The sequence below is a fragment of the Aquarana catesbeiana genome, linkage group LG12 (genome assembly GCF_042186555.1).
Source record: "Aquarana catesbeiana isolate 2022-GZ linkage group LG12, ASM4218655v1, whole genome shotgun sequence".
NCBI classification, from domain to species: domain Eukaryota; kingdom Metazoa; phylum Chordata; class Amphibia; order Anura; family Ranidae; genus Aquarana; species Aquarana catesbeiana.
Window position 1 is genome coordinate 92629949 of NC_133335.1, and position 15117 is coordinate 92645065.

The following is a 15117-nucleotide window of genomic DNA, read 5'->3' on the forward strand; positions in this document are numbered from 1 at the left end:
CTCTTTTTTCCCATGCAGTCATCACACTGCATGAGCAGAGTCTGCAGGGTTAACAGTCCTCCTCCTTCCTCCCACACTCACCTGAGTGGAGAGGGGGATAGAGCAGGGCAGGCAAAGAAATCCAATGCATGCAGCTCCAGCTGAACTGTTCTGTGCCATCTCTATGACAGACATAGCATAGAACATGGAGCAAATCAGCCCTAATCTACAAAGGAGCTTGCACCCTTTTCATTAATTAGGAGCAGCACCTGCTCCATTTCCCCACCTTAGTAGAGTGGTGTAGATATACAGCCTGCACCACTTATTCTTAATTCTCCCCATTGTGTGTGTTTTTTATAACCATTCTTTATTTTATTTTTTTCAAAAAATTGTGTTTACAGCAAAATATAACAAAAATAATACTGCTCATATAAATAAAAGAAACTTCACAGAAAGTTCAAATGAGACAGCTATTGTACACATGAATAGTGAAAGCTAGGGTAACAATGCAAGGTCTTGCATTAAGGTTGGGTAAGCATGTTAGCGATAATTAAACATTTGACAAGAAGCAGAAAATAGTGTTACATGTAGGAATGAAAGCTCCATTGTACTTAATTCTGCAAGCGGTACATCGACAAATTGTTCAAAGACTTTCTGGTTGAGTATGCAGTAAATGTATAAGATAGGGAAAAAAAAGAGAAAAGGAAGACAAAAAAGGAGGGGAGGGAGTGGGAGGAAATAATGAGAGAGAGGGAAAAAAAACAAAACAAAAAAAAAACACACAAACACATCATCTCCAAAAAGCCCATCTTCTGTGACCCACAAGCTTGGATTGCGGTCCAGTGACTCGCTCAGGTCTGACTGGTTAGTGTTGCGTTACGCAATCCACGCGCTATCAGTCCAGAGCGAGGCTTGGACTGTGGACCAGTGACCCGCTCGAGTCTGATTGGTTGCTGTTGATTTACGCAATCCACTCACTATCAGTGGAGACGTTCATGCATATTTGGTCACCTTACCGCGAGATCGCGATTGGCTTGTAATAATGTTGAGGCTTGGCTTGCATGCTAGGCCCTATTACTGCTGATTCCCAGATAGAGATGTGGAATGAACGCTGGACGCCATGATAGACATGGCTGTGTGTTGGAACAATCTGCACAGGTTTATTAAATTATTATGAATTATTTTACCTATATTAAATGTGCAATGTATGACTCATACCCCGTTGAGGTCTTTGTGGATGAAACATGTCGGATTTGGATGAGTCCGCTCCATGTCATTTCACCCCTTTCCAATAGCTATGTGAGCCCATCAAGGAGATGTTTTATTGATGCCTGTTATTCCGGAATTCGTGTAAGTTTTCTATTTTTTAATAAAATCTGTTGCTAAACGGTTTTACACTTTGTGGAGGTCTCTTGTTTTCTATGGACGTTGGAGTCTATGATTTGACAAGTGGGTCTGTTGTTGTGGCAAACTTTGATGTCTTACCCTTGGATACCATCCCCGGAAGGCATAGTACTTGGTAAAACGCCAGCTCTGAGAGAGCGTGTCCACCCCTATTGCCCCTTCCCACCGGTTCAGAGAGAAAAAGTGGGGAGTTTTTGCGTTCTCCCTTGAAGCGAAAAGGTCCACACATGGGACCTCCCACTTTTGGGTAATCATCCTGTAAGTGTTCTGACTCAGGACCCAGTCGCTCTGCCTCAACGGCCTCCTGCTGAGGAAGTCTGCCAGCTGGTTTAACTCCCCTTTTAGATGTACCGCTAAGAGGGACAATACTGTGACTTTGGCCCATTTGAAAATTGTTTCTGTCAGGGCCCTCAGGGAACTGCTCCTGATGCCCCCCTGTCAGTTGATGTAGGCAAACGCTGAGGAGTTGTCCGAGTGGACCTGAATGTGATGTCCCTAGAGCTCTTGCTGGAAGGCTTTGAGGGCCAGTGAAATAGCCCTTAGCTCCCTCCAGTTCGAGGACCTCCCTGTGTCTTCGACTCTCCAGGAACCCTGCACCAGACTTGCACCTAGGTGTGCTCCCCAACCAGTGCCACTTGCATCTGTTGTGACGATCCTGGACACTAGCAGCACCCATTCCAGCCCCTGGGATAGATTTGCTGTCTTTCTCCACCACCACAGGGATCTCTTTATCCGCATTGGTATGAGAACCCTCGAGTCCAAAGACCTCTGAGTGTGGTCCCAAATTCCTAGATGAACCACTGCAAAGGGCGGAAATGTAATCCTGCCACCGTATGGCCGGGAGGGCAGCTGTCAGCAGACCTAAAGCTGACATGGCCTGTCTCATTGAGACTTGGTGATTGGTTTGCAGAACTGCCAAAGTCCTGTCCACTTTGTGAATTTTTTCTTGGGAGGAGAAAGACCCTCTGCTGGGTTGAGTCCCAGGATGTAGCCTAGGAAGGTGATCCTCTGGGACGGGACTAGGTTGGATTTTTCCATATTTAAAAGCCATCCCAGATGTTCCAACACGCTCCTTGCCTTCTGCAAATCCTGGACCAACTGCTCCGGCGAAGGAGCAAAAGGAGCAGATCGTCCAGGTATGCGATCACTGAGATTCCTCGTAGTCGCAGGAAAGCCAGGGTCTCTCCACCATGACTTTGGTGAATATGCGGGGGGGAGAGGATAGCTCAAAGGGGAGAGCCCGAAATTGTAGATGGACTGTCTCCTCTCCGGACCTACTGCTAGTCCGAGGAACCTCTGACCTGCCTTCTGCAATTGGAATGTGCAGGTAGGCATCTATGGACGCCATGTAGCAGTCCCGAGGAAGCAGTGTCTTCACGGAGAAGAAAGAGTCCATGCCAAAACCTTCTGTGGGTGATTGATCGATTGAGAGGTTTCAGGCACAAAATGAGCCTGAACTTCCCTGAGAGCTTCCGTACCACAAAGACGTGGGAGTAGAACCCTTTGCCTATCTCCCCAGGTGGAACCCGCGATTCTACTTCCTGCTGTTCCAGTTCTTCCAGGGAAGAAAGCAGCGCCGCCGCCTTCTCTGCACACCTTGACAGATCTGTAATGAGCCTGTGTGGGGGCACTTGAAAATTACAGTCTGTACCCCCTCCTTACAATTCTGCTTCTCGGCCTTTTGGCTAAGATCAAGTGTAGTATCTGTTCTTATCAGTTTCCAGGAGGTGGCGCTTGCTTCCGTCCCTGATCTATGGAGAGATAGAGATGGATGGCGGTTGCTATGCAAAACCTGCTGGAGTAAAGGTGACCTGGAGCGGTTTGTAGCCGAAAGGGAAGCCTTCTGATGGGGATGGAGAACCACGGGGTCTGATCCGGAGGGTCGGGACCCTGGCCTTCTGGCCTGGATTGGGGCAGCTCTAGCTCCGAACAGTTATTCGGGAGAGAATGCTGGCTCCCCTTACTCTCACCGGGGGAGAAAAAAAAAGTGCAGGTTGTTTTTAGCTGCATAGCTAGAATGCTAGCTAAATGGACTTTCAACTCTGCGGCAGCAGCGTTAGGTGAATTCAGGGTCCCCAGCTACACTTCGCGATGGCATGGAAAGCTGAGTTAAACCAATTCCAGGAGTCTCCGAGCAGGTGTTTTGCTAGCGACAACAGGTAGGCCACCGCTAGGCTCGAAAGCTACTTAATAGCTATCCAGAAAGGTCCATGGTTCGGTGGTGCATATAGTAAACGATTATTTAAGAAGATCCTTTGGTGGGTGGCGCGGATAATAAAACGTTATTAAGAAAGTATTATTTGGCTCGACTGGAGAAGCGGTGAACAGACAGCGCCAGCGTCCTCTCTCAGCATCCTCTCTCCCAATAAGGGGTCTGGAACGTTATGCACAGAGGTAAGCGAAATATGCGGATAAACATGTAAGTAGAAATGCAGGCAAGAATAGAAGTAAGATGCAGGTAGGTATATAGATAATTAGTGGACAATTTGAACATAGCTTCTAAGTAGTTTGTAGTTGTTATTCGAGTGCCTTGAAATACACCAGTCACATTGCATGCATTTGCATGTAGTTATCTAGCTAAATATCTATAGCTATGCCGAGAGGCACCAGGCGGCAAAGCAGGTATAAAAAGCAAATAGAAAAGCGAACCTGTGCAGATATATGTAGTCAGTAAATTAAATACAATCTGCATTTTAGAGAGGGCAAATACTGATAGTCCACAGAGCTATTGAGAAAATCCTTACAGGTTGCAGGTACCTCCTGTTACCGATCCTCAGTCCTCGAGCTTCATTCAGTCTATGGTTCTTTCAATCCCCCACACGGGGGTTACCAAAGGGCCAACTGCCTCTCTGCAATCCCTCAGTACACGTCTGGCTCCGCCGCTGCTCTAGCCTCCACGTGCTGGCATACCGCCTCCTAACCTCTCTCATCGGCCGGAGATGGGCAGGACATCCATTGGCTTCCACAGGCATCTCAACAATTCCGCCAACTTTTGGCTCAGCTTCGCGCTTTGACCTCACAGGTACTCCTGCCCCCCTAACCTCTCTCACAGGCAGGAGAGAGACGGGTATCCACAGGCACCTCGGCGGCTCGGCTGCTATGGCCCCCTCCTCTCCTCACATTCCTCTCACTGACGCCGACCCGAGCCACGCCCTACTGTCCATAGGAGGGAACCAGAGATAACTGCTCTTGAGAGATGTATGGAAGCCTTTGGCTTGACTGGAGAAGCGGCGAACAGACAGTGCCAGCGTCCTCTCTCAGTCGAGAGCATTGTCCCCTTGCCAGGTTTTTAGCCAGAGAGCTCTTCTGGCTGAATTGGCCAGGGTGGAAGACCTAGCAGACATGCGAACCGACTCCGCTGAGGCATCTGCAATGTACGCTACCACCTTCAAAAGCATAGTGAAGAGGAGAGAATTGTTTCCTTTGAGGTTCCAGCCTCAATATGTGCTATTATGTGTGTCAGCCAGTGCTCCATGTTGCAAGCCACCACTGTGACACTTCTTGAGGAGGGAGTCCCATCCTTTTGTCAATGGGGTCTGCTAACAACCCCATATCCTCAAAGGCCAGGTCCATTTTTCTGGACAAAGCTGCATCCAGCCTAGGTGATTTATTCCAGACTGCATTCATCCTCTGCAAAGGGGAATCTGCATTTAAGGGCCTGGAAAAGAAAGGCTTCCACTCTGGGTCTCGTCATTCTTTTGGATGGCTTTCCAACAGGACTTCATGGGCTGGAAAGACCCTCTCTTCTGTAAGACCTTTATACATTTGGTCATGGAGCGACAGTGACTTCTTCTCTTCCTGGATCCCCAGAGTGCTGTGGATGGCTCCCAGGAGCACCTCCACTTCCTCCAGGGAGAGCTTATATTGGGAGGTTCTGGTGGATTCTCCATCCACCTTCTCTCTGTCTCACTCCCTAGGGAGTCTGAGGATGCACTGTCAGGATCTTCCTCTGGTGCCTCTCTGGTGCCCCCAGGTAACCCTCCAATGGTGGAGGGACCTGCTGGTGGACCAGGTACGATGTCTTGCTGCACTGGGGGAGGATTAGCTGGGGGTTGCGGGGGCTGAAAACTTGCGAACAGCAATTTAAAAGACTGGAAGGTGCTGGAAAGCTCCTTAACGGATGCTGCCAAATATGTACCCTGCTCTGCAGAATGTTCCTTTACTAAACCTTCTACGCATTCTTTACACAGAACCTTGGGTCAGGAATCCCCCATAGTAGTCCTACATGATAGGCACTTCCTCTTAGAGCTGTGTGGGGACTTTAGTGGGAGAAATAGTGCCCCGACATTGGTATTAGTGGGAGCAATAGTGCCCCATCATTGGTAGTAGTAGGAGGAATAGTGCCCCGTCATTGGTACTAAGTGAGAGAATAGTGCCCCATCATTTGTATTAGTGGGAGGAATGGTGCCCCATCATTGCTATTAGTAGGAGGAATAGTGCCCCTTCATTGGTATCAGTGGGGGGAATGTGCCCCGTAATTAGTATCAGTGTGAGAATAGTGTCCCCTCATTGGTATTAGTGGAGGAATAGTGCCCCTTCATTGGTATTAGTATGAGGAATAGTGCCCCATCATTGGTATTAGTGGGAGGAATAGTGCCCCGTCATTGGTATTAGTGGGAGGAATAGTGTCCCGTCATTGGAATTAGTGGAGGAATAGTGCCCCGTCATTGGTATTAGTGGGAGCAATAGTGCCCCATCATTGGTATTAGTAGGGGGAATAGTGCCCCATCATTGTTATTAGTGGGAGGAATAGTGTCCCCTCATTGGTATTAGTGGGAGGAATAGTGCCCCTTCATTGGTATTAGTATGAGGAATAGTGCCCCATCATTGGTATTAGTGGGAGGAATAGTGCCCCGTCATTGGTATTAGTGGAGGAATAGTGGTCCCGTCATTGAATTAGTGGGAGGAATAGTGCCCCGTCATTGGTATTAGTGGGAGCAATAGTGCCCCATCATTGGTATTAGTAGGGGGAATAGTGCCCCATCATTGTTATTAGTGGGAGGAATAGTGCCCCGTCATTGGTATTAGTGGGAGGAATAGTGTCCTGTCATTGGTATCAGTGGGAGAAATAGTGCCCTTCATTGGTATTAGTGGGAGAAATAGTGCCCCATCATTGGTACTATTGGGAGGAATAGTGCCCCATCATTGGTATTAGTGGGAGGAATGGTGCCCCGTCATTAGTATTAGTGTGAGGAATAGTGCCCCATCATTGCTATTAGTGGCAGGAGTAGTGCCCCTTCATTGGTATCAGTGGGAGGAATGTTGCCCCGTAATTAATATTAGTGTGAGGAATAGTGTCCCCGTATTAGTGGGAGGAATAGTGCCCCTTCATTGGTATTAGTATGAGGAATAGTGCCCCATCATTGATATTAGTGGGAGGAATAGTGCCCCGTCATTGGTATTAGTGGGAGGAATAGTGTCCCGTCATTGGTATTAGGGGGGGGGAATGGTGCCCCGTCATTGGTATTAGTGGGAGCAATAGTGCCCCATCATTGGTATTAGTAGGAGGAATAGTGCCCCATCATTGGTATTAGTGGGAGGAATAGTGTCCCTTCATTGGTATTAGTGGGAGGAATAGTGTCCCCTCATTGGTATCAGTGGGAGAAATAGTGCCCTTCATTGGTATTAGTGGGAGAAATAGTGCCCCATCATTGGTACTATTGGGAGGAATAGTGCCCCATCATTGGTATTAGTGGGAGGAATGGTGCCCCGTCATTAGTATTAGTGTGAGGAATAGTGCCCCATCATTGCTATTAGTGGCAGGAGTAGTGCCCCTTCATTGGTATCAGTGGGAGGAATGTTGCCCAGTAATCAATAATAGTGTGAGGAATAGTGTCCCCGTATTAGTGGGAGGAATAGTGCCCCTTCATTGGTATTAGTATGAGGAATAGTGCCCCATCATTGGTATTAGTGGGAGGAATAGTGCCCCGTCATTGGTATTAGTGGGAGGAATAGTGTCCCGTCATTGGTATTAGGGGGGGAATGGTGCCCCGTCATTGGTATTAGTGGGAGCAATAGTGCCCCATCATTGGTATTAGTAGGAGGAATAGTGCCCCATCATTGGTATTAGTGGGAGGAATAGTGCCCCTTCATTGGTATTAGTGGGAGGAATAGTGTCCCCTCATTGGTATCAGTGGGAGGAATAATGCTCCGTCATTGGTATTAGTGGGAGAAATAGTGCCCCGTCATTGGTACTAGTGGGAGGAATAGTGCCCCATCATTGGTATTAGTGGGAGGAATGGTGCCCCGTCATTAGTATTAGTGTGAGGAACAGTGCCCCATCATTGCTATTAGTGGGAGGAATAGTGCCCCTTAATTGGTATCAGTGGGAGGAATGGTGCCCCGTAATTAGTATCAGTGTGAGGAATAGTGTCCCCTCATTGGTATTAGTGGGAGGAATAGTGCCCCTTCATTGGTATTAGTATGAGGAATAGTGCCCCATCATTGGTATCAGTGGGAGGAATAGTGCCCCGTCATTGGTATTAGTGGGAGGAATAGTGTCCCGTCATTGGAATTAGTGGGAGGAATAGTGCCCCGTCATTGGTATTAGTGGGAGCAATAGTGCCCCATCATTGGTATTAGTGGGAGCAATAGTGCCCCATCATTGGTATTAGTGGGAGGAATAGTGCCCCATCATTGGTATTAGTGGGAGGAATGCTGCCAAATATGTACCCTGCTCTGCAGAATGTTCCTTTACTAAACCTTCTATGCATTCTTTACACAGAACCTTGGGTCAGGAATCCCCCATAGTAGTCCTACATGATAGGCACTTCCTCTTGGAGCTGTGTGGGGACTTTAGTGGGAGAAATAGTGCCCCGACATTGGTATTAGTGGGAGCAATAGTGCCCCATCATTGGTAGTAGTAGGAGGAATAGTGCCCCGTCATTAGTATTAGTGTGAGGAATAGTGCCCCATCATTGCTATTAGTGGGAGGAATAGTGCCCCTTCATTGGTATCAGTGGGAGGAATGGTGCCCCGTAATTAGTATTAGTGTGAGAAATAGTGTCCCCTCATTAGTATTAGTGGGAGGAATAGTGCCCTTTCATTGGTATTAGTATGAGGAATAGTGCCCCATCATTGGTATTAGTGTGAGGAATAGTGCCCCGACATTGGTACTAGTGAGAGGAATAGTGCCCCATCATTTGTATTAGTGGGGGTATGGTGCCCCGTCATTAGTATTAGTGTGAGGAATAGTGCCCCATCATTGCTATTAGTGGGAGGAATAGTGCCCCTTCATTGGTATCAGTGGGAGGAATGGTGCCCCGTAATTAGTATTAGTATGAGAAATAGTGTCCCCTCATTAGTATTAGTGGGAGGAATAGTGCCCTTTCATTGGTATTAGTATGAGGAATAGTGCCCCATCATTGGTATTAGTGTAAGGAATAGTGCCCCGACATTGGTACTAGTGAGAGGAATAGTGCCCCATCATTTGTATTAGTGGGAGGAATGGTGCCCCGTCATTAGTATTAGTGTGAGGAATAGTGCCCCATCATTGCTATTAGTGGGAGGAATAGTGCCCCTTCATTGGTATCAGTGGGAGGAATGGTGCCCCGTAATTAGTATTAGTATGAGAAATAGTGTCCCCTCATTAGTATTAGTGGGAGGAATAGTGCCCTTTCATTGGTATTAGTATGAGGAATAGTGCCCCATCATTGGTATTAGTGTGAGGAATAGTGCCCCGACATTGGTACTAGTGAGAGGAATAGTGCCCCATCATTTGTATTAGTGGGAGGAATGGTGCCCCGTCATTAGTATTAGTGTGAGGAATAGTGCCCCATCATTGCTATTAGTGGGAGGAATAGTGCCCCTTCATTGGTATCAGTGGGAGGAATGGTGCCCCGTAATTAGTATTAGTGTGAGAAATAGTGTCCCCTCATTAGTATTAGTGGGAGGAATAGTGTCCCGTCATTGGTATTAGTGGGAGGAATAGTGCCCCATCATTGGTATTAGTGAAGGAAATAATGCCTTATAGTAGGTGTCAGTGGGAGGAATAGTACCTCATATCATTGGGAGGAATAGTGCCCCAATGGCCAGATTAAGGCAAGTAAGTGCCCTCAGGCCGCAGTTTGGAGACCCCTGATATGTAACATTCCATTTCATCAACCAGTGCACATGTTCCCTACCTGTGCATTAGGCTGGAAAGGGATTTTAAAAATTTTATTTTATATTTATGGGGGAAGGGAGTTTTGATAATGCTAGTGGAGTCTTAATCCAGCCAGCAATAGATCACTTTTGAAATGATCAGTTGCTGCGGGTAGAAGCAGGCAGGAGCTGCTATAGCTGAGCCTGAGCCCCTGGACTGACAGAAAGTAGCATGCCTCCTGTATAAACACAATGGAGCTGATTAAAGGTTGAGAATCTTCACACAATAAACTATGTGACTATTCTGTGACGGGAGCTACTTTGGGGGGGACCCGTGGAACCCAGCTTACCTTAAAGGGGTCAGGAAACTCCTGATTCAGCTTCCCCGCCCCCTCTTATGTGTAATTCACCCTGTGAATATTAGGGGCACAGGGTGCCCTGAGAATCCAAGTCTGATGTGTACTAATCAGACTCAGTACAACCACCCTGGACTTTCATTTTACCCCTGAACCAGCCAGGTTGTTTACACTATGATTAGAACACTGACATTGGAAATTTGAACTGTGTGCAGGCACGCATGTCCAAGTCATAGGAGAGGAGAAGCTCCTTTAACAGGTCTCTCCATGTAAGAAGTGATCTGCGTGCCCAGTTACGGTTTTAAATAGTTGTTGAAAAGGTTAAAGGTTTCAGTATCTAGTTGTTGGATGCATGCCCAGTTTTTGTGTATAGATGTGTTGATAAGTTTGTTAGCAGCATCTTTGGGGCAGTTTGGGAGCGCTGTATACAGCGCTCCCAAAACACCTTGCCCATTGAAAGAATGGGCAGCGTTTCTGAAGCGCTTCGGAAGCGCAGCAACACTGGAGCTTTTAACCCCTTCTTTGAGGTTAAAAGCGCCCCACTAGCGTCTAAAAATCGCCACTTAAACAGCGCTGAAGCGCTGCTAAAACGAGCGGTGCATGAATGGGATTTATGGAAGGCGGTCTTCAGACATTATTTAGAGGCTATTTCTAGCATTAAAATGCCTGAAAACCACCTCAGTGTGAAAGGGGTCTAAATGTACCTGTGCCTCATGTGATTGGATGTAAAGTTTACCCCAACCTGTGTCAACAAGGAGGGGGAATTGTCTCCACAGATATCTACTTGTGTTTGTTCTTCAATAAAGCCTTATGCTGTTGTTCACCCTACACTGATGTCTCGACAAGTTAGTGGGTGAGCTGAGGGATCTTGGGTGGTGCTGGTACCGGCAAAAGAAGCCTATACAGCGGACATTCTCCTCAGGAGTATGGGGATTCGTCACATATTCAATTCCATTATCCAAAAGCAAATTCCTGTTTACTTATTTTGTCCATGACTGGATAACTCAAATAAATATTCACTCATATTCTTCCCAACCCTATTAGTAAATCAGACCTATTACTTCTCCATTGACTTTACAGCGTTATGCCATGGAGTGCTGTGTAGCAATGACTGAAGCCCAGGGGCTGATCAGGTGGGCTCCCTGGGCTTAGTGCTGGACCCTATCTGTTACTGAAGATGTGTCACCGAAGCCACCAAGTCCCAGTACCATTTGTAAAGGGACTCATGCAGGAAAAAAAAGAGACAATTTGCAATAAAAATGTGGCTACAACTTCAGACAGTTACACTATGCAGTATTTCACAACATTTTCAAAACTCAGATCATGACAGCTGAAAATCTTGTCTCAGGTTCTTAACACACCCACATAACAAAAAAAAACAAAAAAAACCCAAAAAAACAAAAAGAAAACACTTTTGGTAATTTTTTTGGTAAAAAATGTAAAAAACCGCGCTGACAAACATACATCCATCTGATTGACACAGAGTGTGGGCAGTGAGCATCCTAAAGTGGTCGAATCCAGGAAACCTAATGCCGCGTACACACAGTTGGACTTTAGGGCAGACTTTGCCCGGCGGACTTTTCGACGTACTTTACGACGGACTTTCTGAATGAACGGACTTGCCTACACACAATCCACCAAAGTCTGTCGAATTCGTACGTGATGACGTACGACCGGACTAAAACAAGGAAGTTCATAGCCAGTAACCAATAGCTGCCCTAGCGTGGCTTTTTGTCCGTCGAACTAGCATACAGACGAGCAGACTTTTCGACCAGACTCGATTTCGACGGATTAATTTAAAACATGTTTCAAATCTAAGTCCGTCCAACTTTTGAGAAAACAAAGTCCGCTGGAGCCCACACACGATCGAATTTTCAGACGAAATCCAGTCCGCCGGGCAAAGTCTGCCGTAAAGTCCGCTTGTGTGTAAGCGGCATTAGACACCTACTCGGCATCAGTCTTTCTCTTTTCTGGACAATGTGCTAATGTGGATGCCGGACGTGAGTCCAAGAGAACAATTTTCACCATCTGAATACGGCTCCTATTGGTCATCAGCTAGCTTAAAGACCTAGGCTGGGCTAAAGCCACCTGCCCTTTAAAGCTTGCCATCCGGTAAGCTTAATCTACAGCTGGCCAGGCACTTTGTTTGTGGATGCACACTGTGGTGTTGTTATGATCTTTTTCATTTCAAAGGAACATTCATTTGCTTTGATGTCAACTGTTTTGGACTTTAATTTTTAGCGCAGCTTTTTCCAATCCAATTTTTTTGGTAAGCTCTAACATTTTGGTGGACTTTAGTACTGTAGTGTGGACTGTAGGACTGTAGTAGGACTGTCTCATTAGAAGAAGGGGTTGTGATGAGGTATGATAAATTCTGAATGTGTAATAACTGTGTGACAGACTTATTATAAAGGGAAGGTTTTCATCAATGGCATACTTCTCAGCTATTCAAACTTCCATTAATTATGCTGGGTTTCTGTGGCGGCGGATTCTGGAATCTTCTCAAGAGTTCAGCAAAAGGGTAATTACATATTTATATACATAAAACACCTAAGCTGGCTGGCTGAAAGTCATTTTTCTCCTTTTTATTCAGTACTAATGCTAATCTGATGTCAAATTCTTTATCTTTTTTAACATTCGGTGCTGTCATTTTTTTTCTCTGTTCTCCAGAGCTTTTTATTAAACATCTTATTGTCACAGTTTAGGGGTTGGTTTATAAAACATTTTCGTAGCTATTCGCCCAGTGAAAGTGCACATACATTCATTCTGTGTTAGTAGGGGAAACGAAAGTAAATAGGCTATAGCCTGTGCTGTCAGAATGTAACATTATTGATTTAAAAGGGAAAATACTGCACTTTGTCACTAGATGGAGCTAAGCATTATAGGAAATTTCTATGGTGATACTTAGCTCCATCTAGTGGTCAAATACAGTATTTTCCCATTTAAATCAATAATTTAAGTTTCTAACACAGATCTGGGCATATTTCAGCCCCAGGGCCACATCTCGCCCCTTGGCTGTCTCTGTCCAGCCCACAATGCCTCCAATTTCAGCATGCTTCTCTGAGACTCTCAGCTTCCTCTCTTCCTCTTCCTCACTGAGGAAGCTGAAAGGTTTAGAGAGGCATTCTGAAAGAAGTCTATGTGGAGAGATGCATGAACTGGAGGAAGAGAGCCTGAGGAGCTGATTGATACAGCAGGGAGGAATGGTTTCTGTGGTAGAGTGTTGCCTAGGAGACATCCTCATGCTCTCCTGCCATTGTGCTACCTTGCCAAATTCTTCCTGTGTTAGCACCTGCATGCTGCAAACCCCAGAAACCATGCACCTGTTCTTCACTGCAGGTCAGAATCTGCAGAAATCAATGCTATACAGATCTCAGGCTCTTTCCTTCCAGTGCTTGCACCTCTGCCAGTTATCTCCCTGAGCCTGCCAGTCACACATTGACACCCAGAACAGAAGATCAGTTAATTGAACCCTGTGCCCATCAGCTCCCTAACTGCTTTTACCAGCCTGCCCTACACCAACATTATAACCAGTGGATCCAGTAGAGGCCATTTCTTCACTACTTCTTCTAATAATGGTGAGTGTGCACAGCATTTCATGAGTAGTGGTACCTATTATTCCTAGCACCAGGTGTTTGTTTGATATATGTTTTCATACTCGGACCTTCTCCATCTAGTGGTGTTCACCTAAGGCTGCTGGTTTAATCAAAAGATTTTTTTATTACACACTAAACTTTGGTTTGACCCTCCACATCAGTCACAGTTTGTAAGCTTCTAGCACATTTATAAATGCAGTACCTCAATTTACTTTCACGTGACTGCAAACATCACAGTTAACCAACATTATTATAAACTATATGTCATACATACCTCCCAAAATTTGAACTTCAGAATGAGGGACACGTCAGGGAAAGAGTGACCTGCTACGCACACCGCGGCAAAGTGTGGGTGTGGCGAAAATCTTACCAGTGGGGGGGGGCTTAAGGGGCGTGGTAAAAAAAGCCCACGGTTTATTGTACCTAAAAATATGCTTTGATTGCTTTGTATAAGCCTACCTTAACCACTTGCTTACTGGGCACCTAAACCCCCCTCCTGCCCAGACCAATTTTCAGCTTTTAGCGCTGTCACTCTTTGAATGACAATTGCACGGTCATACAACACTGTACCCAAATTAAATTTTTATCATTTTTTTCCCACAAATAGAGCTTTCTTTTGGTGGTATTTAATCACCTCTGTTTTTTTTTTTTGTTAAAAAAATTAAAAAAGACCTATTAAAAAAAAATATATACAAAACCGTTTTATATTTTGTTAATACATTTTGCAAACAGGTAATTTTTCTCCTTCATTGATGTACGCTGATGAGGCTACACTGATGGGCACTGATAGGCTGCACTGATGGGCACCGATAGGCTGCATTGATGGACACTGATAAGGCAGCACTGATGGGCACTGATAAGGCGGCACTGATGGGCACTAATAGGTGGCACTGGTGGGCACTAATAGGCGGCACTGGTGGGCACTGATGAGGTGGCACTGCTGGACACTTTATAGGTGGCATTGGTTGGCACTGATGGGTGGCACTGAAGGGCATTGATAGGTGGCACTGAAGAGCACTAATAGGTGGCACTGATAGGTGACACTGATGGGCACTGCTAGATGGCACAGATGAGGCACTGATTGGCACCACTGGTGGGCATTGATAGGTGACACTCGTGGGCATTGATAGGTGGCACTCGTGGGCATTGATAGGTGGCACTGATTGCTGGCACTTGTGTACTGGTGAGAACTGATTCGTGGCACTGTGGGCACTGATTCATGGAACTGGCAGGTGGCACTGGCAGGCGGTACTGGTGGGCACATATGAGGCGGCTTCGCCTCTTCCTCTTCGGGACCGATGTCCCTTCAACAGAAGCCGGTGATCAGCCTTTTTTTCTCATCACGCTGTCAGCGTGAGAAGAAAACAATAAACCATTACCGATCTACTGTTTACATCACATGATCAGCTGTCATTGGCTGACAGTTGATCACGTGGTAAGGGGCCAGGATTGACCCCTTACTCCGATCTGTGATCACCCGAGTCTCATTGACCCCCTGCAGGGGTCGCGCGGGGAGCATGCAAAGGGAAGGGCGTCTATTGACAGTCTCCCGGCGAAGCAGATCCATGCGGTAGCCGTCATTCAGCTATAGTGCGGATCTGAAGGGGTTAAAGGAGAACTTCATTAAAATAGCCAGGGACTGCATAGCAACCAGCAACTGTTGAGACAATGAAGACTGGTGAGAAGAATATAATGTACAG

General features: G+C 46.3%; 1 pseudogene; it reads left to right on the plus strand.

Moving 5' to 3' along the window:
• The first annotated feature begins 3048 nt into the window (after positions 1-3048).
• On the plus strand, positions 3049-3180 carry LOC141114639 (U2 spliceosomal RNA; annotated as a pseudogene).
• The last annotated feature ends 11937 nt before the right edge of the window (positions 3181-15117 follow it).